The 25,282-nt window shown below is 45.4% G+C and overlaps 1 protein-coding gene across 1 annotated transcript in view; it reads left to right on the top strand.

The window, feature by feature from the left end:
* LOC126270700 (fringe glycosyltransferase) overlaps positions 1-25,282 on the top strand; it is a 570,474-nt gene that overhangs the window by 412,076 nt on the left and 133,116 nt on the right. The window lies entirely within an intron of this gene.

The raw sequence follows: 25,282 nt of genomic DNA, 5'->3' as shown, positions 1-25,282 counted from the left end.
AGAGATCTTTCACGCGTCTAGCAACATTTTTTTTTGTTCTAATAAAACCTCATGTCATTCTAAGCATGTGTGTCAAAAGAGAATATTAATTGATTGAAATTTTTCGGACAACCAAGATCAACTCAACGCCATAATCAGTAGTAGTCCGCTCTGGAAACAGAGGCGGCCTGCTGTATACAGTGGCTTCCAGGTGACAGACCTTGAGAGATATCTTACCTGGCTGCCTGCCGTTTCCTCAATCCGGATTCAGTCTTACTTCCTTGAATAAAACATCGAGACGACTCCACTCATTATTGCAACACCGCTCCTCACTACTGCTACATACATTCTCTCGTAGCAGTGAGGGGTAAGTTCCCAACTCGATTTTGCCTGATGTCTTTCTTTGAATTCGTCATGTAGGTCCTCAAATCAATCCGATTGTTAACTGGGATTTTAAAGCTTTTTTGGCGTCTTGATTGTGGCTTAGAGGCTGTAATGGTTTTCACAGAGACCAGACATCATACTCTAGCCGGAGTACACCGATGACAGTGATCGTTTTCCTTTGGTGCCTGCCCTGATTCCCATCTGGTAAGAAGCTATCTGAGGATTTTTACCAGTTAAGGCAGATTCTGTAGCCTGAAGGTACTGATATCGAGTCTATTATTCCGTCTTCCCCTGTAGACAAGAACCAATTAAGTATGCTATTCTCGGATATGTAGGTGACTTCTGCCACTTTGCCACCGCTGATGACTGTGAGGAAAAGGAATGATGTTCACGTTGCCCTCACAGCTACACTTCACAGATAGTCTCGTCCATACTTTGCTGGATGTGTCCCCTAAAAGAAACGATATTCCAGAGAAATGGTTTAAACGTCGCTAAGGGATAGAACTGAATGACCTGCGAAAGGAAAAGTTTTGGGTTAGAATGTGTGTGTGCGCCCATTTGGCACGCACTGCTGAAGAGCGATGGATTCATTTTGGGAAAATTTTCATCAATCGGTGGATAAGCCTTTCTCCCAGAAATACCAAAATGTATGTGAAATCTTAGGGACTGGTGACCTTAGCAGTGTCCCATAAGCTTACACACTACTTAACCTGAGTTGTGCAAGACAGTTTCTTTGAGGTTCGGATTGGGAAAGGCACTGCCCGGGATAAAGTTCACTCGGTAGGAGTATTGACACAAAAGAAAAGGTACAAGAGTTCGGGTACCAGTTCGTTACACAGTTTTAATCTGACAAGAAGTTGCAAGACAGCAGACACTGAGCTGCACAGGTAGAGATTCGTTATGGAAAGTGTATTTTTGATTCGTTGTTCTTTTCTCACTACCACCATTCCGTACAGAGTGAAAGAACTTAAAGGTATTAGAGTAGAAAATGTTGCCGTTTCGTCAGTAACAGGAGCACCCTCTGCTGTACAAATAAGAGAAAGTGGCGCCCGTAATATTTTTAAAGGAATCGCGTGCACTTGTACTCGACTGTTCAATTTAGATAAGGCTCTGAGAATTCTAACTCGCGATAACCAGAACTGTGACGCTCCACTGCGTGCATGTGGTGGTGACAGCGTTGAATAAAGGGTGCTGTGCAGCAGTTGTAGCAGTCATAGCCGAATGACTAATATGGAGCTTTCGGTAATTGTATGATGTCTCGATAAGCCCTTAAAACAGGAGTGAGGCAGTATTTGCTGTTGCTTGGTTAGAGGTGCTCGAGCGGCGAGTAGCAGTGCGTCTGACCACAAAGTGGTGCGCCCTGTGCACGCGGCAGAACGACCGATAGCGGCGAGCCGGTCTACCGGAGCAGACCGACCGCTTACATCATTGCAGCAGCGGCGGCCGTGTTTCGTTATAATTGCTCTCGTTTGTAATTGTTTGTAAGAGCGCGTGACCGGCCGCGGGAGGCGTGGCGGAGCAGCCAGGCCCGTAATTACACCGGCAGCAGCAGCGGCATGATCGGCTGGGGTGGCGGCGGTCGCCGACCTCTGTCCAAACACTGTGCGCGAGCAGCAGTCCACTATCCACGGACGGGGTTGTCCACTCGCACTCTTGTAGCGCGCGCCTCACTGTGCTAAAAGACCAACGTAAACAGCAGAGTTCTAAGCTGATTGAAGAAACCTACTTCAGCAACAAGCACCATTAGACCGTAAAAGACTTAGCTATGCCTTTTTCTCATATGGGTACCAGTTCAGTTTGCTACGCCCTGTTTACCTGAAGCTTTGAAGTCGGGCCGTAACGATTGCTCAGGTGGATCAGTTGAAAAGAATATTGCCTGAGAAAAGGAATGATCTATGTTCGTGCTTTGTTTTGGTAAAAGTCTTTGGTAAATACTTTCAATATGACACGAGGTTCAGCCGTTCGGTGTGGCCGTGTGGTTGTAGGCGCTTTAGTCTGGAACCACGTGTCGCTACGGTCGCAGGTTCGAATCCTGCCTCGGGCATGGATGTGAGTGATGTCCTTAGGTTAGATAGGTTTAAGTAGTTATAGTTTCTAGGGGACTGATGACTTCAGACGTTTAGTCCCATAGCGCTCAGAGCCATTCGAACAATTTTTGACAAGAGGTTCCGTTACAGCATTAACTTAGCTGCGTACGGTACATTCTTTGTTTATTTACATATTTTGTGCCGAGAACATGAGAAAACGAATTACAGTAGTAGTTCTCGTCCTTCAATTCGTTACTCATGAATTTCCTATAACTGAATACAAAACAAGAAGATACACGCTGTTTGTGACTACTAATTATAAACGCCGAATTGAGAAATGCTGTGCATTTTTGAGCAGAAAAACTACTTCACTTTTAGCGAAGGTAGGAGCCACAGAAAACTGCGAAATATTATGAACGGAGTGGTAATCCCTCCCACTTCCTATAGAAACTGTTCGCGCTGAACAATGTGAACAAGTATCTGTCTTTGAGCACTTACAGATAATGATGCATAAATGCGGAATAATTTTGAAGCAGTTATAAAATTTTTCGGGCGTAACTAAAAAAAACTTCGCTCAAGATTTTGGATTTTCGCTTAGGAATGTCAGTATGTAGTAGAATGACTAAGGGCTCGTATTGTGGAAACTTCATATTGAATCCATTTATAGGTTCCCTACGATTTACATGACTCTCTTCTGTCCACTGCAGGTAGTGCTGATTTAATAAAGCGACGGGTAATACCTTCCACTTCCTACCGAAATAAGTCATTTTCTGTGATTAGCAAAACACTACAACGAATGAATACACGTACGACATAATTCTCACATATCCGCAAGAAAGGGGCAATGTGCGAGGAGGAAAAACTTGCTTTCCGACAACCGTCTGAGCTCAGTTCGTGGCATTTCCCAGCCAACAATGCATAACATATTTACTTTGATACCATTGCACAGACGGGCGGGCTCAAGTCCATACATCGTAGGAAACAGCATTTTAATTGCATCTCCCGTCGTATTACTGGGACTTTAGAAGTAACCTACGCACGAGGAAGGTGTGAACAAGAGAGAATGAATAAGAAAGGAAAATAAAACGGTGTTTAATGATTCGGGGACGTTGTCTGAAGGTAAGGTCTATGTCACAGGCAAGAGATACTTTTAGTTGGGAGTAAGCACACCTGGAGAATAACGTGATGGCTTTCGGTTGGATGAAGGATGAAAGTGCCTGGATATTTACATTGTCGTGGATGGTTTGATGGGAAAGAAACAATGGGGCCTTGTTTTGGAAAATTTGGGTGTTATGAATGTTTTCTGAGGCCATACCCCAGAGTTCGCGTCGTAAATAAGAGTGGATAAGATAACTGTTCATTATGAATATATAATCCTTGTCCTCTCATCATGGGAGAAAATTGGAAGAGACGAGCTGAGGCTATTTTCATGCTTTGGTGAAGAAGAAATTAGATGCGAGGTGACGGTCAAGGATCGGAATATGATAGGTAGACATCGTGTAAATGTTTCAATATACCAACGTATCTACAGTGAGTGGTGAATCTGATGGCTTGGTTTTTATCTGCAGTAATATTAGTTTTCCATAGTGTGTAGCATTGTGTGGTGTTGTATTCAGTACGTTGTTGGCTCGTGTTTCCTTTAGGCGACAGACTTCATTGTCCGTCGGTAGTTCACACTGCGCTTCTAATATTTGGTGTGCTAGCATTTACTCTTCCCGCAAGGGAGTAATGGCGCATTCTTGTTCTTGACGAGATAAACAAGACTCGAGATATACATATTCTGCAGTGGAAGAACTGGAAGATTGTAAGCTGAAGAGGACGGAGAAACGAGCGACAAGAGTGACAAAGAGATAGCGAAGATGCAAGAGCTTCCCAGATACCGAACTGGGGAGTCAAAATGGTTGAGATGGCTCTGAGCACTAAGGGACTTAACCTGGAGGTCATCAGTCCCCCAAAACTTCGAACTACTTAAACCTCACTAACCTAAAGACATCACACACATCGATGCCCGAGGCAGGATTCGAATCTGCGACCGTAGCGGTCTCTCGGTTCCAGATTGAAGCGCATAGAACCGCTCGGCCACTCTGGCCGGTCTGGAGAGTCAGTTTAGCATACTGCGTTTTGTATGAAACTGTCAGCGTTGTGCTTTGTTGATTTCGCGTGAACCCATGTTCTCCGTGGCCGCCGCGAGTGTTCTTGCTTGCAGTAGCGGGTGTTACTGTTTCACGTTACTGAGGAAAATAAGTACAGTGCGATGAGGGAAACAGGATGAAGAACAGCAATGGTACGCGCCGAAACCTTTTCTCTGGAAGCAATATCAGGTGTGTGTGAAGCGGACCGCGACGCACGAGAGGTGCGTTCAACCGCGGCCGGCTGGTACATTTTCCGGGCGCTCCCAGAACCGGCTTTAATGAAGTGAGTCGTAAAAAGTAATTAGAGCCGGGAGCGGGCGGCCGGCAATTGAAGGGAAGGCGGGGGCAGGGCCCGGAGAAAGAATGGCCAGCGGGGGCATAAAGCAGCAGCCGCGATGGCCCGGATAGCGGCGAGGCCTATTCCAATTATCTGGACAATATCTGACCGCCGCCATCTCCACACCTGCGCGCCTCCGTCGCCGCCCATCCCTGGCGACTGCGCTGCTCGTGTTCAACGCTAGAGTGTCGGCGGCACTGTGTACAATCTTGTTCGTCACCACTCGGCCGGCACAGTGCCACGGTACAGCTTAAGAGCGGCAGGAGTTCCACGAAACACCTACAGCTGTACTCGGCACACAACTGCAGAGTGCATGGCAGAAAGTACTTCCCGTGCCAATCAAGTACAGAGTAGAGGTCGAATAATCGCGTAGACATCTCCGTGTGCTGTGCAACTAGTCTAATTTTGCTTTGCGCGCTGTTACGAAAGCGACACGCAGGAGTAGTATTACACTACTGGCCATTAAAATTGCTAAATCACGAATATGACGTGCTATAGACGCGAAATTTAACCGACGGGAAGATGATGCTGGGATATGCAAATGATTAGCTTTTCAAAGCATTCACATTAGGTTGGCGCCGGTGGCGACACCTACAACATGCTCACATGAGGAAAGTTTCCAACAGATTTCTCATACGCAAACCGCAGTTGACTGGCGTTGCCTGGTGAAACGTTGTTGTGATGCCTCGTGTAAGGAGGAGAAATGCGTACCATCACGTTTCCGACTTTGATAAATGTCGTATTGTAGCCTATCGCGGTTGCGGTTTATCGTATCGCGACATTGCTGCTCGCGTTGGTCGAGATCCAATGATCGTTAGCAGAATATGGAATCGGTGGGTTCAGGAGGGTAATACGGTACGCCATGCTGGATCCCAACGGCCTCGTATCACTAGCAGTCGAGATGACAGGTATCTTATCCGTATGGCTGTAACGGATCGTGCAGCCACGTTTCGATCCCTGAGTCAACAGATGCGGACATTTGCAAGACAACAACCATCTGTACGAACAGTTCGACGTCGTTTGCAGCAGCATGGACTATCAGCTCGGAGACCGTGGCTGCGGTTACCCTTGACGCTGCATCACAGACAGGGGTGCTTGCGATGGTGTACTCATCGACGAACCTGAGTGCACGATTGGCAAAACTTGATTTTTTTCGGATGAATCCAGGTTCTATTTACAACATCATGATGGCGACATCCGTGTTTGGCGACATCGCGGTGAACGCACATTGGATGCGTGTATTCGTCATCGCCATACTGGCGTATCACCGGGCGTGATGGTGTGAGGTGCCATTGGTTACACGTCTCGGTCACCTCTTGTTCACATTGGCGGCACTTTGAACAGTGGACGTTACATTTCAGATGTGTTACGACCCATGGTTCTACCCTTCATTCGATCCCTGCGAAACCCTATATTTCAGCAGGATAATTCACGACCGTATGTTGCAGGTCCTGTACGGGCCTTTCTGGATAGAGGAAATGTTCGACTGCTCTCCTGGCCAGCACATTCTCCAGATCTCTCACCAACTGAAAACGTCTGGTCAATGGTGGCCGAGCAACTGGCTCGTCACAATACGCCAGTCACTACTGTTGATGAACTGTGGTATCGTGTTGAAGCTGCATGGACAGCTGTACCTGTACACGCCATCCAAGCTCTGTTTGACTCAATGCCCAGGCGTATCAAGGCCGCTATTACGGCCAGAGGTCGTTGTTCTGGGTACTGGTTTCTCAGGATCTCTGCACCCAAATTGCGTAAAAATGTAATCACATGTCAGTTCTAGTATATTTGTCCAGTGAATGCCCGTTTATCATCTGCATTTCTTCTTGGTGTAGCAATTTTAATGGCCACTAGTGTATATTCGTTTATTCCTCACAAAGCTGGTTCAGTTATTGAGCGTATGTTATTTCAAGTTTCTCAGTAGCTGTGAGGTGCTCTCCCATGGATCAATCACATCTGTGATCTTACGTAAATTGGAGATGGAGGGGGGGGGGGGGGAGAGAGAGAGAGAGAGGAAAAAGGAAAGGGATTCATGATGCCAGCTCATGGGAACTTAATGCGGAATCAGCGGCGCAGAGCGAAAATATGTGCCGGACCGGTACTCGAACCGAGGATCTCCTGTTTACTGGGCAGTTGCGTTAACTATTACGCCTCCTGCACATACTGTTCATCGCACAATTGCGCAGACTATCGCGGTACGTCCCTCGGCCGACCCACATTACCAACTAGCGCCTCCTGTCCGCCGCCCGCATAGTCTTCGTAATTGTGATACACTGTGCCCGGATGGCGCAGTGGTTAACGCAACTGCCTAGTGAGCAGGAGATCCCAGGTTCGAATCTCGGTCCGACACACATTTTCACTCGTCGCCACTGACTTCGCATAAAGTCCCGATGCTGTTAACATAATGAATTCCTTTGCTTTGCTTTCTCCCCCCCCCCCCCACTCCCCCCTTCAATTTGCAGAATATATATCACAGCTGCGGATTCCGCATGGTGCCTTTTCTTTTGCACATACGCACTTAATGGTGGTCGCACTCCTCGTGATATTTGCACTTACGAAACTGCACGGAATTTTCTTTGAAAAATCGTTATGATTTTGCGTTTGGCGCGTATCAAGTAATATGTTGCTGCACAGGAAATTTGGCTACCATATTCAATACTTCTTTAGACCTAGATGGAGGTCTCTTATCTGCTACCAATCTCGATAAAGTTGATCTTACGTAGCACACTTATTTATGATCGAACACACCAGCAATAAAGCAATAAAACTAGAATGAGATATCCACGACTTTCCTGTAATTTCATATAGGGTTTGACGTATCGAAATAAAATTTTTTCAAATGATAACATGCAAAGAGGAGAGTATTTTGCTGCACGGTAATTACTCAAACCGTCGTCATCTGTTTTGTTATTCTACTAACTACAGACTTTCGATGAAATAATATAATTTTTAAGGGCCATGGATAGCTGGGCAAATGAGAAGTGCTGTGTGTTTTGGAACGACATAAGTGGAGACATTACACTATGTACTTTTTCATAAGCTTTTGACCTTACTTTTCCTCAGTTATTCGCGTAATAAACCACTGTCTTAGAATTCTCTCACAGTTGCGTATACACAACACTTTAGTGAACTGACATTCCGTAAACTTCGCTGTTTTGGCAAAAGAAGCAAATTTTAGCGTGGCAACAGGAGGTAAGAATGTTTTATACAAAATTTGTCACTCATAACGCTTCGTTGTAAGTTAAAATGGTTAACATGCCAGGCGAAAATAAATCACTGCTTTTGTTGCGTTTTTAGCGGAATTCTTTTTAGATAGTAACCAAAGGAGAGGTTAAGGTAGATCATCTTGAATGTTCACCATGCAAGTGTGGGTGTGGAGGGGCTCGACTTACATTGTTGAGCGTAGGCTTCAGTTTGTAATGGAACTTCCCGTGCAGCGCCTGCCCCCAATCCTCAACACACCGCTCTCCCCATTCGTGCCCTGTCCAACTGGCCACATTATTCTGCGGGTACTCTACGTGGAGAGGATACAAAACGTGGTGCAATATCAGTGTCTTGGCTAATTTGACAGCTAGGGTAGATGGAGAAGATAAATCTCAAACCAAATAAGAATGCTGCCTGGTGGAAAATCTGGAAAACTGAAATGACAATTGTAACAATTGGTGCTCCTTTCCTGCACGCCTTCCTCGTAATTTAGGGTTAGGGGCGGGGGAGCAGCCGACGAAAAAAAAAGACTGTGGGCAGAACTTTGTAAAAAGACAGAAGCACGGAGAGCTTGTGGTATGTTTGCGCTGCGGGCAATTCTTAAGTAGCCGGAACCTGGTGCACGTTTAACGGGCGGCAAAATTTTCACGGTTGGACAGTGAAATTGGCGGGCGGCCCGAGAAGCGCATTTCGCTAGTCGTCCGGCTTCAGGATTAGCGGCGGGCGGCCGTGACCGATTCCAGGGCAGCGGCAGGTGTTTCCAGGGTCGCCGCGCTTCGTATCATATCGTACCCCCCACCGAGTCGCGGGTGGCCGTCCGCTCTGGCGTAATGGCCGGCGTAGTCTCGCTCTGTAATGACCGACCGGCGCGTGATTGCAGCGTGCGCCGACTTCATTTGCCGCGGGGTCCCGCATTAGCTGTAATTACGCGCTCTCGGTGTTCGTGATCGTGTCACTTTTTCCCTCTTCTTTTCCAAGGCGTCCCCCCAGCATCCACCGCCAGAAGCCGAGGAACTGACGCAAAATTCGCCGGTTACATGACGAATTGCTAATAATCTACAATGTTAACGGCTTCGCTGTAGGTAAGACGAGACCATGTCCAAAGACACGTATGTCGTAATTGTTTTTAGGTTTGTTGTTGGGTACTCTGTAGCTGCTGCTTTAGAAACACGTGGCTACCGTATCTCTCCAGTGGCAAAGGCTGAACCGAGAGAGAATTTTTCGCTACCGTTGAATGTAAAACTCTATCCATTAAGTAGCCTGTCTATAATAGCGATGTCTGTAGCTTGCAAAATTCTAGAACGTTTTACTAAAGTCGCTGCGGCCTCCGCCTGCGCCTTAGTAATCTCTTCGTACCCATCTTTCTTGCTAAAATATCTCCCTTGGACCTGAAATGGTGATTATTTATCTGCACTTCGATACTCCACGATCTCTCACTTTCTAGTAAAAGGGTCTCCCGGTAATTTCTTCCTTACGTAATCTTCACACTCTACTCCCCTTTTGATGCGTTCAGCCTGACACTCCCCTCGAACACTTCGTCTGCTGAGAAGAAATATCTTACCGTTACGATTTAGAGAACTGACATCTGCGTGACACAACCCGCTCTTTTTAAACACGAAAGGTGTATTATATGTTTCTAGATTTCCAAACATTTCTACTAGTTAAGGCATTGCCACTTCGCGATACAAACATTACATGTGCCAGAACATACAGGATGGACTATTCTATGTGATATCTTTTATATATTAGTGTGAGAGTGTAAAGCCCAGCGGAAAGCTCTGCAATCGCATTGTAGGTTCACGCTGTGAAAAATTAAGTCACTAGATTACGTCGAGGAACGCATTCCTGCAGCGTAAAGAAACAGACCCCCAGGACACGCTTCCGTAATGAAGTTAACAGTAATGCGCTCGATACTGCGTGGTTTTGTTTTGTTTAATTACCTCCAAAAGACTGTCCGGGGTTTTCCGGTTTTGAGATCACTTAACCTTGAAACCGAGCGAGGTGACGCATTGGTTAGCACACTGGACTCTTATTCAGGAGGACGGCAGTTCAAGCCCGAGTCCGGCCATCCACATTTAGGTTTTCTGCTACTTTCCTAAATCGCTCCAGGCAAATGACGGGATGGTTTCCTTGAAAGGACACGGCTGATTTCCTTCTCCAATCATCTTGATGTCCACGGGACGTTAAACCCAATCTTTCTTTCTTAACCGTGAAATATTTATCTCCGAAAGATGGGTAGCGTTTGTTGGTTCCGTTTGTTACAATCGGAGTAAAGTTATTAGTCTGAAAAATATAAAGTTGTTACTGATAATGGCCAAAACCGACAAAGCACACGATAAGAGGAATCTGTGCCGAACAGTGCGGGCAGGCGAATTGAAGTTTCCCCCACAATTAGTCTGCACTCAAAAGATTTACAGCAAAGGCTGCGTTTTCGTGTGGTGTACAAGCATTAATCATGTCCACCAAAATAAATTATACTGTAGACTGATTACAGAAAGCAGTTCAACCATGTGTGAAGTCAACTCGACGCAATCATATAAAAAGAAGCTCTGTAATTTACTGGAGGAAGAACAAACTTCTAGGAAGACTCAGTATTTTTAATATTCTTCTACAGCTCATTCTCAAATACATCTTTGTCGCTTTCTCATAGCTCATCAGAATCTCGAGGCTGGAAACGATCTAAATGGCGCGCTACTGTTTTAGAACAGGCCATCTTGGTAAGAAATTTTTAAATAAATACCCGTCACTTAGCCCACTGGCTTATACACATATCAGCCAGAACATAACATATAATGACCACCTACCTAATAGCAGGGATATCCACCTTAGGCACGGTTAATAGCGGCGACGCGTTGTAGCATGGAAGCAATGAGGCTCTGGTAGGTCCCTGGGAGGTGGTGGTGCGGGATGGGGGGGGGGGGGGGAGAGCTGCACAAATAAGTCACCTAATTCGGGGGACGGGGGGCGGGGCGATGAGCTCTGACGCCACATTCAATCACAACCCAGATGTGTTCAGTCGGGTTCAGAACTGGCAAGCTAAGGGCTAGCACGTCAATTGGAACTCACCACTGTGTTTCTCAAAACACTCCATCACACTCCTGGCCTTGTGACATGGCCCATTATCTTGTTGAAAAATGTCACTGCCGTCGGGAAACATCATGATTGTAAAGGGGCGTACGTGGTCTGCAACCAGTGTACGAACTCCTAGGCCGTCATGGGCCCTGCACGAGCTTCACTGGACCTGTGGATGCCGACGTGAATGTATCCCAGAGCATAATGGAGCCGCCTGTAACTTGACTCCGTTCCACACTATAGGTCTCAACGAGCTTTTCCGATGGAAAATGACAAATTTCCGCTCTCACATCGCCACGCAGAAGGAGGTATCTGAATTTATTAGACCATGCACGTCTGCCAGTGCGCCAACGTCCAGCGTCGATGGTCACGTGACGATTTTAGTCGTGGTTGCCGATGTCGTAGAGTTCACATTGGCACATGCAAGGATCGTCGGCTGCGGAGGTCCATCGTTCGGAGTGTTCGGCGAACACTTGTACTGTGCCCATCGTTAAAAACTGATGTCAGTTCCTCCACAATTCGCCGCCTATCCTGTTTTATCAGTCTGCCCAGCCTACGACGGCCGATATCTGTAATGAGGGGTGGCCACCCAACCCCACGATCCTGGACGTGGTTTCACCTTCTGCTGAAGACACCACAACACTTCCTCGAACATCCGACAAGTCGTGCAGTTCCCGAAATGCTAGTGCCGTGCCTTCGGGCCGTAACAATCTGCCCTCGGTCAAACTCGATGAACTGCGCTCTGTCCCCATTCTACACACGGACGGTACGCTCACTGATAGTACATGCATAGTCTGACTAGCAGTAATTCCTTGCGAGGTGACTCTGGCACCGGCTGGACGGGTTTATATCGATAGTAGGTCGGTGGCCATAATGTTCTGGCTGATCAGTGTACGGCTGGCTCACAGCCGGCCGCAGGTTTCAAGTCCTTTATTACCTTGCCGGCTGTGAGACGAGTCGGGCAGCTGTAGTTTCTTCTTGGTGTTTCTTCTTCTGTGGTAATAGATGGCAAAATATGTTCTATACCATTGGAAAGCCGAGAAATCAATCTATTTAGTGGTATACAACACGCTCGATTTCTTTGGATATTTTGCTAGTTATGAGCAATCATTTTCAGATTTTGTGAGGTTATCCTTCTCCCAGACCCATCAATAAAACGTCATCCAGAAATCGTGTAGTGTGCAAAGCAAGGAAGAGGAAAAGTGGTACACGATATGAGAAGTATATAGTGGCGTTGCACATGGCTGTAGATTTTCTGGTATACCACACCACCAAAAACCTCTAAAATAGTATTGTATCTTCACTCTTCAACACTTCAATAAATAGCAAGGATAGATTTATAAAGAATTTCTATCAAAAAAGTATATAATTTTGACAAAAATGTGTAAGTTGTAATATGCTGATTTAAATAGCAAATGTAGGGTCGATTATGAGGAAAAAAATTAGTAAGTCAATGGGTTAATAAACTTTTGAAGAGCGTCTCCACCTCTCTCGGGAAAGCCTCCCTGCAAAATTCTGAGAGCAAATGTTCGCGATAGACTGGACCGCTAACGTACATCTTGGGAAACGATGGAAAGCACTAGATAACAGAAAGTAGCATGAACGGAAATGTTGGGCCGGTGTACCTGCCGCGTGCGGACGCCGGCAGAAAAACGCCTCGTGGGAGCGGCCCCAGTAAAGTATCCGGCTCATTAGCGTAGCCCGAGATGGCCGGCATAGTCCCGATCTGGAGCGCCTCGTTACGGCCACAATTCGGCATTTTAATGACGGCCGCCCGACTCACAAAAGTCCTAGCTCTCTGATGTGCGGCATTCCGGTACGCTTTCGGGGCACTCCATGGCACCAATTAAATGCGTCCTTGGAATTCTACATTTTATTGAAATGTACTGAAGAATGGAGTTTCGTGGGGAATGTGTGGCATCTCGCTACTCCGTGGAAGGTTGTTTGAGAACGAAACTAATCAAAAGGAAAAAATAACTTTCATCCTTTTCTTTTCGTCGTATATTCCAAATTCTTACTTTAGAAACAAGAGTATTACGTTTATCTTGAATTAAGATCTTCTAAATGAGAAGCGATTACGTTAATGTAAGTTGAGCAGTTTCCAGACAACCTTAACCCACTTTGTGTCTCGATAATTTCATTCGGGATATTGCGAGCCAAATAGTAAAAGAAATTTTGATATTGCGGCCTGGTTTAAGCCAATGACTCAAAGTGGTGGTGGTGAGATAAAAGATTAAGCACCCATCCCTAGTTAAATATTGAGGGCAACTTGAAGTTCTCGGGGATCTGCTTCAGTGTTAAAAATCGGGAATAGCTGTCACAAGTGATAGGATCGCAGTCCCCCCCCCCCCCCCCCCCCCCCATTTCGAATATCGAATTCATGGTGAACGGGCCTAAAACTAAAAGTTCTTCGTCCCGTTGGAGATCATCAGGAGCCGAGATGAATTAATAAAGTCGAATACGTTGATGGTAGCGATGGTCGCCAATTTGTGAAAAACTTCTTATTTCTTGCGACTAATAAGCTTTCGAACAGTACGCATCCTCGCCTAACGCTTGTAATTATAGTGTGTGAGTTTGTTGTGGAACACAGATGTTTCTCTTCTGTACATATGTAAATATTCCAGTAGTCTTCATGTTCAAAAGCAATGCAGGATACGCTGGAAATAGCGATATGCCACTAGATTTAAGAAATATATTTCACACACTGTTGAGAATTTCGAGGCACATGTTTGGTTGGGCCAAAGGAAGAAGCAGGACCTTGTTATAACACGTCATTGCCCGTGTCTCGAGCAAAACGTACGAATTTGTTTCTTGCTTTGAGCTGTACGTCCTAGAAATATGTAAACTTCTACAGAAAGCGATTTGTCACTTGTGCTTATATTACACTGCCTGTTAAGACATTTACGTATGTATTTCCTCAATACTAAGAGATAGTTGCTGAAACTAATGCAGTTTACTTAGTGTTTTCAGTGTAATATGCAGATGGAGACAGGACGGTATCTTATTTCTATTGTTATTCATTCTGTTTCTAAACTAACCAAGAAATTGAATTTATTTATGCGTCACTTTTAAGTAGAAACAGCAACTTTCGAAAATTCGTACGCTCTTCATCTTGAGGAGATGACTGACTTCCTGGACTGATGTGTACCTCTTCATGTGGTGGCTGTGTGGCTTACGAAAGGTGGAGCGACGAGTGGCGGAAGGTTGTCAGCTGGTTTCGCATTCGCAAATTGACAGGAGTTACGGAGTGTAAATCACTAGAATGATAACTGACCAAAATACGACCACTCCCATTTGTTTTGCTGACAAAGATGGAGAAAAATCTTCGAAATCTTGGGTTTCCCCAACCCATAGCTTGCTCACAGAGGAGGGGGAGGTCCTATTCACGAACAGTGCTACGACTAACTTACCAGATCGCACATAGGAAACATGCTCTTGGTCTCTCACACAGATCTTCTGCTATTTGTTCAATTTTCTTGATACCGCAGTAGCTACGAGTTCAGAGCCTTGCTGACAATGTGCAGAGTACAGTGAGACAGAAATGGTGAATCACAGCCGCAGAATCGACAGCTTCCTGCTCTGCGACTTCTGCCACGTCGCCTTGCCAGCTTGTACCGAAGCCCCGTCTTGCGGCTGCCACTACAGTTAGGGCTGGGTTCGCGTGCCGGCTCCGCTTCCTGTTTCACTGGCCCGTTGGCCCGTCCCGACGCCTGCATCTCTCTCTCTCTCTCTCTCTCTCTCTCTCTCTCTCTCTCTCTCTCTCTTTGTGTGTGTGTGTGTGTGTGTGTGTGTGTGTGTGTGTGTGTGTGTGTGTGCGTGCGTGTGCGCTCGCGCGCTCAGACACTCTTGATCCAGATGTGAACGAGTAATCGACAGTGTTCACACGCCCTCACTCAACTTCCTGTCTCTCAGCCGAATGTCATGACGCAGTGATATCGACGCTGTGCCCTTACTATAGAAGAGTGATGTTCAATTAGCCATCCGGCCATACCTCTGGTCGCATAAATGACATGAACATGCATTTTGGAATGGTTTCTTCGTAGAGGCTATTGATCACAGTTTGCTTTCGCTTCTCTCTCGAACTTAATCATAGATACGTGTTAAATAATACAATTTAATCATAAGATATATGGATTGCAGTGTTAAAGCTATTGCGCTTTTGCATAAACGTGAATCGTCTTGTCGTTCGAGAAGCAGCCGAAATGCCGAGGGAACATAATGGCTAGAGTTATTTAACTAATTTTCAGTCGTTCAACCGAAAGTTAGTGTAAAACCAGGTAGCGGGAAAACAATACTTTAGTTTCATTTTTTGTTACTACACAGCACAGACCCATCCTACTGGAAGTTAAGTTTCAAGTAAACCTGTCATTGAGCTAGATGTTACTTCAAACTCATGTTCCTGCAGTAGATGACATGGCGTTCCCTTCCTTCGATCCAGTATCCTGTTCGGCCTACCAGTCACACGAGGACCTAACGTCCCTAGTGGAATCCAGAGTGTGCAAGCTGGCGTGTATCCCTTCGGCGTAGGGGTGCCAGAGGTAAGTCACGTCAACTGACAGGAGAAAGTCTTGGCACAGGGGAAATATCGAAAACGAAAACTTTCATTTCGTAGTCCTACGCCTAGGCAGCCACCAGATCGCACCAGTTCTTTATGTGATGTAACTGGATCAAGCTGAGATAGTTACCACCTACATCCAGCCTAGAACGAAACTGTGACAAATAGGATTTAGGTTAAAAATGAAGCCCTAATAGAGACGTTCAACATTTAATAATGATTAAGGCAAATATATCATCTCTATACTTATCTGCATTAGGTGATACGTGTGACAGAAGGAATTCCATTGAATGTTTATGTAGTCCCTATCTCGCTTATGTCGAAGGAACAGATTTGTGTTCCAAGTAAGTTCATAGGCATATTTTGAAAAATATCCAGCAGCCACATTTTCATAACTACTAGAGTTGTCATGTATACTCAAGTACTCCAAACTGACCCAGGCTTGAAGCTAGGTAACGTTGCCGTCGGTACCATAATGAAGCGATAACTCTTAGTTTAGTCCGGTTATGTTACGTATTGAGCTTCAGAGTATTTAACTTTTAGGTGAAATGAAATGATCGCTTGGTGTTACTGGCCGGAAGATCCCGTTTACGATTCTTCGGCTCATCTGGCATCTTTTATTCATTATTCTTTTTTCTAAGCACATGCGGCAAGGTTTTAATTCCAACTTCTGCTCTTGATTATTTTAGCGGGTTGTGTCCTCTAAATTCAACATTCGAATACCGGTGAAAGTGTAGCAACGTGAAAGAGTTTACATTTAAATACATTAAGTGGTAACTTCCGCGAATCATAACGTCGTAAATGCTTTCCTTGTAGTGTAATTGCGGCGTTAGGTGAACAGCATACGCTTATAGTTGTCTTAACATTTTCGTGTCCTTTCTGTCAAGTTTGATATGACGGAATAAAAGCATTCCGAAAAAGTGTAATTTACAGGGAAGCAGCATAACACTTCAAGAAAATTTTGCCGTGCTAACTTTTTAAGATGATGAATATTCGCATGGAGGTGCCCACTTAGTACCTTTTTTCGTTGCGTATTTCTCCTCATACCGCCGTTTTCGGGGCTTCGGGCGTAACTGTATTGGGAACTCTGTTTGGTAGTTACGACGTAATCGCTCAGGCGGCCCATTCTCAAAAACGTGCGGCTAAACGGCCGTTTTGCACAAGAGGAGCCAGTTTGTAACGGGCGGCAACCTTAAACAAATGGCGCAGCCTCCATCATATGCCGTGCCTTTATCGGCGGAAAAAGTGCAGCATCGTAAATATGACAAGTTACAAAACGGCGCACGAATTCCTCCGAAAAAAGAAACTTCCTCTTTTTTTTTACTTTGTAAAAGAAATTAGTGTCGGTGATTTTGGTTGGCGCGTACGGTCGTAAATTGCGCTTAATTTCGGCTTAATCGGCCGCCACGAGGGGCAGCGATGCGCGCCGCGGGGGAGCTGCCGTAAATCACGTACCGTGTGTGTGTGTGTGTGTGTGTGTGTGTGTGTGTGTGTGTGTGTGTGTGTGAGGTGTGGAGGGGGTGAGGGAGGAGGGGGGCAAACGCACTCCCTGTCAGGGGCACCACGGGGAGCCAGGCCGGGCACGGTCGTGTCCAGGAGTAACCCAGAGAGTGCATACCTTCCTCATGCTTCCGCGGCCAGAGGCCGTGGTCGATATACACATTGGTTTCACACAGTGTGAAAAGCTTGTAAGGGGGTTGCAGGGTAGGCTGTGCCGAAAAATAACTGTTACGGAAAAGCTTCCATTCGCTGCGCGGTTTCTGGGTTAATTTCCATTGAAGTCAGCGAGTCCCGCTGTTGCGAGGGGTTAGGGGGGGGGGGGGGGGCGGCAACTCTAGCAGCCCATTGCTTTCCTAAAACCGAGTAAGAGAGTGATACAAAAATTGGACATTGGGCGGTGATAAGGCTCGAACCCGAGCCAAAGGCTGAGCAGTCTCATACGCCACCATTTACGCTTCGAAAACAACTGAGATGACTGACATCGCTTGAAGCTGTGAGCGCGACAGACTGATTGGCTCTCTCGAATGCTAACTAACGCGCAGAAACAGCAATGTATGGAAATTTTTTTCGTAAGTCATTTCTCAATAAAACCTATCCTTCAAAACCCTTACAAGCTTCTGTGGCTGTTTCTAATCATCCTGTATAAAACTATTCAGCGACGTTTCGTCCTCTTCTGCAGCCCATCTATTCGAAAACGCAGCTACAACCGACGTCTCCGAAGATTCTCCCGCAGATGAGGGCGAAACGTCGGTGAACAGTAGTATATATCGAGCACGGTCTTTCCGCCCACAAGATTTAACCGTGAGAGAATACACAGTGTACCCCCAGTTCGGTTAGGACTGCTTGTGTGGCTCTCCAAACTGCAATGCTGTCTCATGGCAACTTAAGCGTTACTACCCTTCGCCTTTCAACAACAGCGTGTTGTTCGCTGCAGCGCACATTCTGCCTGCGAATGTGATAGTACTTGTCTGACACTCGTCGCAAAGAGGCGGCGGAGCAGCGATGCACCAAGCTTTGTGTTTGTGGTCTAATTCGAACAGAACCTAACCTATATGCAGATCGCTTCTTGACGACGACGTCCCAGCGCCCAAAGCGAAGATCGTGCACGAGTTTTTGGCCAGCAAGTGGACCACAGTCCTTGGATCGGCCGCCAGATTTGGCCCCAGCCAACTTCTGGTTGTGTTCCAGACTGAAGATAGCATTGAAAGATCAACGTTAAGACGCAGTTAATGACGTCCAAGAAAATTGTACTGTAGTACTAAATGCAACTCTATCAAAGAGCTACAGTGACTATTTCAAAACACTTTTAAAATGATTTCAGCTGTGTTTTGACTCAGGAGAAGCCGGTTTAGAATAAATACAATGATTTTGTAAACATAATCAAAGACTTTTTTTTATAGCTACAGTTCTAACGGAACTGGGACACAATGTGTGTGCTGTATAGGCTACGAATTCTTTTGTGAGGGAGCCCTTAGACAAAAAGTTCTGTGTTATTTGAAAAGTTCTGTGTTGTTTGGCACATTAATTCAGATAAAATCACAAGTTTTCGATGACTGCCCTCGCCATCATCATCATCAGCTCACACCCCGCTGCAGAGGGAAAATTCATAGTTTTTCTATTACGGCCCCTGACAGTGATGGAGACAGTGCGGCAGTTCTGGAACTGGTGAGACTCCCACTTTTATACCCGACACGAGCAAGGTGGGTTCTCAACAGGCGAGGGGGGTACCACCTTGTGAAAGTGGGAGCAGGTACTTGGACTGCTGTCGATCGATGTTTCGATCATCTTTGTATATGAATTTTGAGAAAGCAGTGGTGACTTAGTACAGCCTAATAAAGAAAGATTATGTTTGAACATGAGAGAACTCTCGCTCACTCTTCGAAATATTCAGACTCTGTGATTAGGGAAGCAGTAGAAATTACATTGGGGGTAATCTTAGTATGGGCATCGGCTATGCAGTCTGCAATGCGTGGAAGAGTGTGCTTGAGAAAGAAAAAGTACATAGGGATGGTTCACCTAGTTTGCCGCCTGATATGAATGGTGGCGCAGAAAACGGGCGCAAACGTAAACTTGAGACGCCGACGGCACGCACATCTACATGATACTGTAACGACATATAATCCCTCACATGCCTTTCGATGGGCAAAGTGGGAGCCTCGCCAGTTCGCAGCACTTTGCCTCCATCTTCGTCAGGACCGTCGTAGAAAAACTATGAACTTTCCCTCTGCAGCGGGTTATGAGCTGATTCAAAACTTCTTGGTAGAGTAAAACTGTGCTCCTGACCGAGACTTGAACGTGGGAGGAACTTGAAGTAAAGTTCTGAGGACGGCTAGTGAGTCGTGCTTGGATAGCTCAATCGGGAGAACACTTCCCCACCAAAGGCAAAGATCCCAAGTTCGAGACCCGGTCCGGCAAAAAGTTTTAATCTCACGAGGAGTTTCTAACCGAGAACTTTTTGTTTTACATTGTATTATTTTCATAATAGCTGGTCATTAACAGACCTAAACAGACAGCAATTAATTAAAAGTCGCTTAGATATAAACACTCTTTAGCATTTCATGTGAATAGTTCGATACCAAATGAATTTCGGCGTTCAAGGAGTAAGATAAGTTTTTTGTGCAGTCTTCACATTTTTAATATTTTCGAATACACGGAAAGTACACCAGTGGCAAGACGCAATCGATATCTTCACTGCATGATAACGATGGTAATAATACTGAGGGCAGAGTCACTAACGCAGAGCTACTGAATATGATTTTCCGAAATTCCTTCACCAAAGAAGATGAAGTAAATATTCCAAAATTCGAATCAAGAACAGTTGCCAACATGAGTAACTTAGAAGTAGATATCCACGGTGTACCGAAGCAGCTTAAATCACGTAATAAAGGCAAGATCTCCGTTCCAGATTGTATACCAATTACGTTCCTTTCAGAGTATGCTGATATAACAGCTCCTAACTTACCAATCATTTACAGCGGCTTGCTGGTCCATAGATACGTAGCAAAAGACTGAAAAGTTGTACAGGTCACACCAATACCGATGGTTGATTGTCTGATTAGGGAAGGATGGGGAAGGCGGTCAGCCATGCTCTTTCACAGGAACCATCCCAGTACTCACCTGAATCGATTTAGGAAAATTGCGGAGAACTTAAATCATCAATATCGAAAATATGTAGGAGTAATGCACTGAATTACAGACCCACATCACTGAAGGCGGTTTGCAGTAGGTTTTTAAAACATACTCGTATACTGTGTTCAAGCATTATGAATTACCTCGAAGAAAAAGATTTATTGACAAATAGCCAACACGGATTCAGAAAATATCGTTCACCTCGAACGCTAGTTACGCTCCAAATGTAACCAACAACATTGTTAAGTGCGGGATTACAAAGACAAAGGGCTCTGGTTCGAACAACGATCTTTCGTAGGATTTTTATCACCCATTTATCACCTCTGGCAGTGTTTATGTGAAAAATACTGAGAGTTCTTGTTAAAGTGTTTTGTTCATATAACTGAGCTTGATTAAACATTTCAGAGGTCGGTTTACAGAAATGGTATACCAACACCAATAGGACCACGCCTAGTAAAGCACTGTGGTGGTCAAACCGGCTCTCGGATTGATTGCAATTTTAGCTCAGAGTTTCCCAAAATCACTTAAAATGTATGACCTAGTGAGATGGCGCAGCGGCAAAGACACTGTACTCGAATTCGGGTACAGTTCAGATCGTCCTACATGTCGCTCAAGATTTAGGTTTTCTGTAGTTTCCCTAAATCGCTGTATGCGAATGTCGAGATAGTTCCTTTGATTTCAATCCTCAACTGTGCATGTCTTCCGTCTCTAATGACGTTGTCGCTTGTGGGACTTTAAACCCAATTGCTCCTTCCGCTTTCAGATGGTATGATTGCTTCTTTATCAGTAGCTTTGTCAAGGTGCGCTAGTTTTCGTAGTTCAGTTCACATCGCAGGACGCTGCATCACTTCGAGAAGAGTATCTCTGATAGTTATGCCAATTTATTTTGTGTTTTGTAATCCTGAACGTTGTAACCTCCCTTTTGTGTTTATAGGAAAAAGGTTCACTCAACTCGACAAATGTAAAGTAGATGCGGTACATCATTTACTAAGTCGACTTTTGTGTGAACTGTGTGGCTAGACCAACCTGTACGTTGTTCCCTTTGTGTGTAGGGAACTCGTCTTTCCCCAGATCTTAGCCCACAAATGCATCTCTTTATCTCTGTCGATCTCTCTTCCCCCCTATCGCCTCTTCCCCCGTCTGCCTGCCAGTCTTCCCCATCCCTTTCTCTCCGCCTCTCTCCACTCATCCCTCCCCATTCGCAGTTGTAACACCTGCGAATCATACCGATAATACCTGCACAACACGACTGTTTTGCAGGGCAGCCACATTTCAAGTGTTCAAAAACCCTCTTTTGCCCGTATTTCCGCTCGTGTGGGAATGTCCTGATTTTCACAGCAAGCAATGTGTGTACCAAATCTGGTTTAAATGGTTCAAATGGCTCTGAGCACTATGGGACTTAACATCTATGGTCATCAGTTTCTAGAACTTAGAACTACTTAAACCTAACTAACCTAAGGACATCACACAACACCCAGTCATCACGAGGCAGAGAAAATCCCTGACCCCGCCGGGAATCGAACCCGGCCGCGGGAAGCGAGAACGCTACCGCACGACCACGAGCGGCGGACTGGTTTAAATCGGGCCAGTGTTGAGGAGGAGGAGGACGTGGTGGTGGTGGTGCATGCATGGATTCATTCATAGATGTTGTGGTGTCACCGCCAGACACCACACTTGCTAGGTGGCAGCCTTTAAATCGGCAGCGGTCCGTTAGTATACGTCGGACCCGCGTGTCGCCACTATCAGTGATAGCAGACCGAGCGCCGCCACACGGCAGGTCTAGTCTAGAGAGACTCCCTAGCACTCGCCCTAGTTGAACAGCCGACTTCGCTAGCGATGGTTCACTGTCTACATACGTTCTCATTTGCAGAGACGACAGTTTAGCATAGCCTTAAAGCTACGTCATTTGCTACGACCTACCAAGGCGCCATATTCAGTTATTATAAGTACTATGTGAACAGATAATATTGTGACTCATGTGCCATCAAGAGCGACGTTCATCATTAATGGATTAAAGTAAAGTATCAAACTAGTTACGCCCGCTTTCTGAATTCTAATTTCTTGTCATGTTCCAGAACTCACGTCAGTATAGTCCTTCCCTCCTCACGCCAGCCTGCGTGAGATAAAACGCATGCATTTCGGCATCCACTAATAACACGGTGTTGGCTCTTCTGCCAACACAATGGATCTACATTCTGTTGTAGGATTTTCCTGAAATGAAGGTCTTCCAATTAAATATAGTTCATTAACTCATTAGCAGACAGTTTATAGTTCATCACGTTGTTTCATTTGAACAGCACTCTACACACAGATATGTTGCTTTCTACAGTGTACTACATACAAAATTACTTCTTTCGAATATTTAATCTTTTATACATTTCTAAATATTTTCTTTTCACGTTTATAGTTAACGTAGATCAGAATTAAACTTGAATTTGCACCTCCGTACCCTAGCCAGCCAACTTGGCCTGTTCATGTCTTGTGTGAAAGTAGAAGGATGGATGGATGGAAGGAAGGTAGGTGCATGAAGATTTAACGTCTCATCGGCGACAAATTCGTAAGGTACGGAGCACAAACCGGACTGGGGAAGGATGAGGAAGGAAACAGGGCATGACGTTTCAAAGATACCATCCTGGTATCCAGCTTAAGCGATTTCGGGAAATCGGGGGCAAACTAAATCTCAGTGACTCGGCGAGAATCTTAAATCGTCGTCGTCGTGAATGCGAATCCCCTGCGTCCCCCACTGTGGTGAAAGTGGAAACGCCCGCGTCGCTCGAGATCTGAGCCACTGATTTGCCGCCTGTGCTGGGTTGCGGTCAGGACGACAGCGAGCAGGTAGCCCACAGAAGCGACGGCCCCGGAGTGGGCGGCTGGCGAGAGCCGCGGGTATCCGCGTGGCAATTAAAAACGCCGCCTGGCGGGAAACAAAAAGACCCAGGGGGCCGGCCCTCCAATAAAACGCTAATCCTCTGCCCTGGCCGCCGTGTCTTTTTGTGGCCGTGCTCTGAATTACTGCCCGCGCCGTTTCCAGCTAAGGCGATCGCCTGTCCGGCCCGCCGCCACCGCCGTGGGGGAGGGGCTGTTCTTTATTTGTTATTTCCCTGCCCCTTATAGAGATATTTATCTCGTATTTAATTGCTGTCACGAAAGAGGAAGGATCGCTCCTTCCGCGAGGTGATGTGGAGAAGTGTGGGGGGTGCCGTGCTTTCCGGACGGCGCCACGTTTCACACAGCTTCGCCCTTAATAAGGACCGCAGCAACTGCACTATCCAGTGTTCTGCAGTTTGTTCCAGACACTTCGCTGTACTTTCGTATGCGCGTAGCCTTTGTCTTCTGGACTAACGATACATTCCAGATTTGCGGTGGAGAGGAGTCTTTCATCGGTTTGTGAATAGTTATTAGATTCTTTTACTGACGTCAGCGCATGGACAATTCAACAGAGGTAGTCTAGTAAATTTTTGTGTCTGCACTGCGACACAGAACTGGACACACACCACGACATGACAGGTGGAAGGCAGACCACACGGCAACGACCCGCATGTAGAACTGGGGTAGGTAGACGGGTAAGGAAATGGTGTAGCAAATGGCTTTGATAGCCCCTTTCTGGACTTCATGAACGTCCTCACAATAACTATATTCTCTTAAGCAAGTGCTAAAGACCAGGAACAAAACTACTTTAATTAAAATTAGTAAAACGCGTTTACATTAAAACGCCAACAAGTTACATTAGTATTACAGCACTCACCCATGTCATGTCACATACATTGGTTTTCTGTTCAGAATATTGGGAATAAGTGTCCATAAACAAGACACGGTTTAAAGTAATGCGTTTTCCACAAAGGAAACGCTGGCAAAAACGCCTTTTTAGCTGGAAACTTCTGATTGATGCTCGAGCGTAAGCTACTTACTTTGAGTTGCAAAGAAATCATATCTGACAGTGCGCAATTCCAACGCCACTTTGACGTAAAGTGCTTTGTTTCCTGTAATAGTTGCATATAACCTTTAATGGTAACTTAATTCGAAAGCGTACATTCATTCCCAGAACATTGCCTGCATCTCCAACACTAGACTATAACAAAATTTCAGTGGGACATACCAAAGAGTTGGTCCTGCACCAGGTCGAACAACAAATATCATTTTTTATATTTACCTAGTGTATGAACAAGTCTTTCGAACGTTCATTTGGAATTATGTTAAGGTAAACTATTAAAGATCAAGCAGTAGTTTGAAATTCGATCATTTTCAACTGTGGCAGAAACCTAAATAAATAGTAAGTTTCCGTGATTGTTCCACAAACTGCGAATTACGTAATAGTTTTGGAGTGGCAAACAAGTAAGAGTGATTTTTATTACTTGTTTCGTATTGAAATAAAAGTATATACTAAACTTACCTTTAGATATGAAAAGACCTTAATTTAAAAAAAAAAAAAATATAAAAATAAAATATAAATATATTCGCCGAAAAACAAGCTAAGTCTCAAATGAAAAAACTTAGAGATAAGTATTGCCATTTGTTGCTGGGTACGGGAACTATCAAAATTGACATTCTTGTCACCCCTAAATATCACTTAGGGGTGAGACCAATGTCAATCTTAATAGTTCCCGTACCCAGCAACAGAAGGCAACACATATCTAAAGCTTTTACATTTGAGGCTTAGACCGTTTTTCCGTGCATGTCTTCAAAATGTTCTGGAAATTGTCCGACGGGCGTGGTTTACAGGTGTTATTCGTTGCGATTTGTGACACAACGACGTTGACAAACTACGGTCGCATGTCGACTGTTCAACACTGGTTGGTCGAACGCACGTCTGTTGTTCACAGCTGTTAGTTCAAGCTTCCGCTGTAATTACTGCACTGACGTTCGTAGACTGCAGGAATGAAGCGAGTTTCTGAACATTTGGGACTGGCTGTGTATACCGTAAGATGTTAAATCCCTTTTCCAAAACCACTGTTATGTTACGTGGCCC

This window comes from Schistocerca gregaria, chromosome 1, assembly GCF_023897955.1.
Source record: "Schistocerca gregaria isolate iqSchGreg1 chromosome 1, iqSchGreg1.2, whole genome shotgun sequence".
Classification (NCBI taxonomy): Eukaryota; Metazoa; Arthropoda; class Insecta; order Orthoptera; family Acrididae; genus Schistocerca; species Schistocerca gregaria.
Note: the sequence above shows the minus strand (reverse complement) of the source record. Positions and strands in the feature narration are given on the sequence as shown.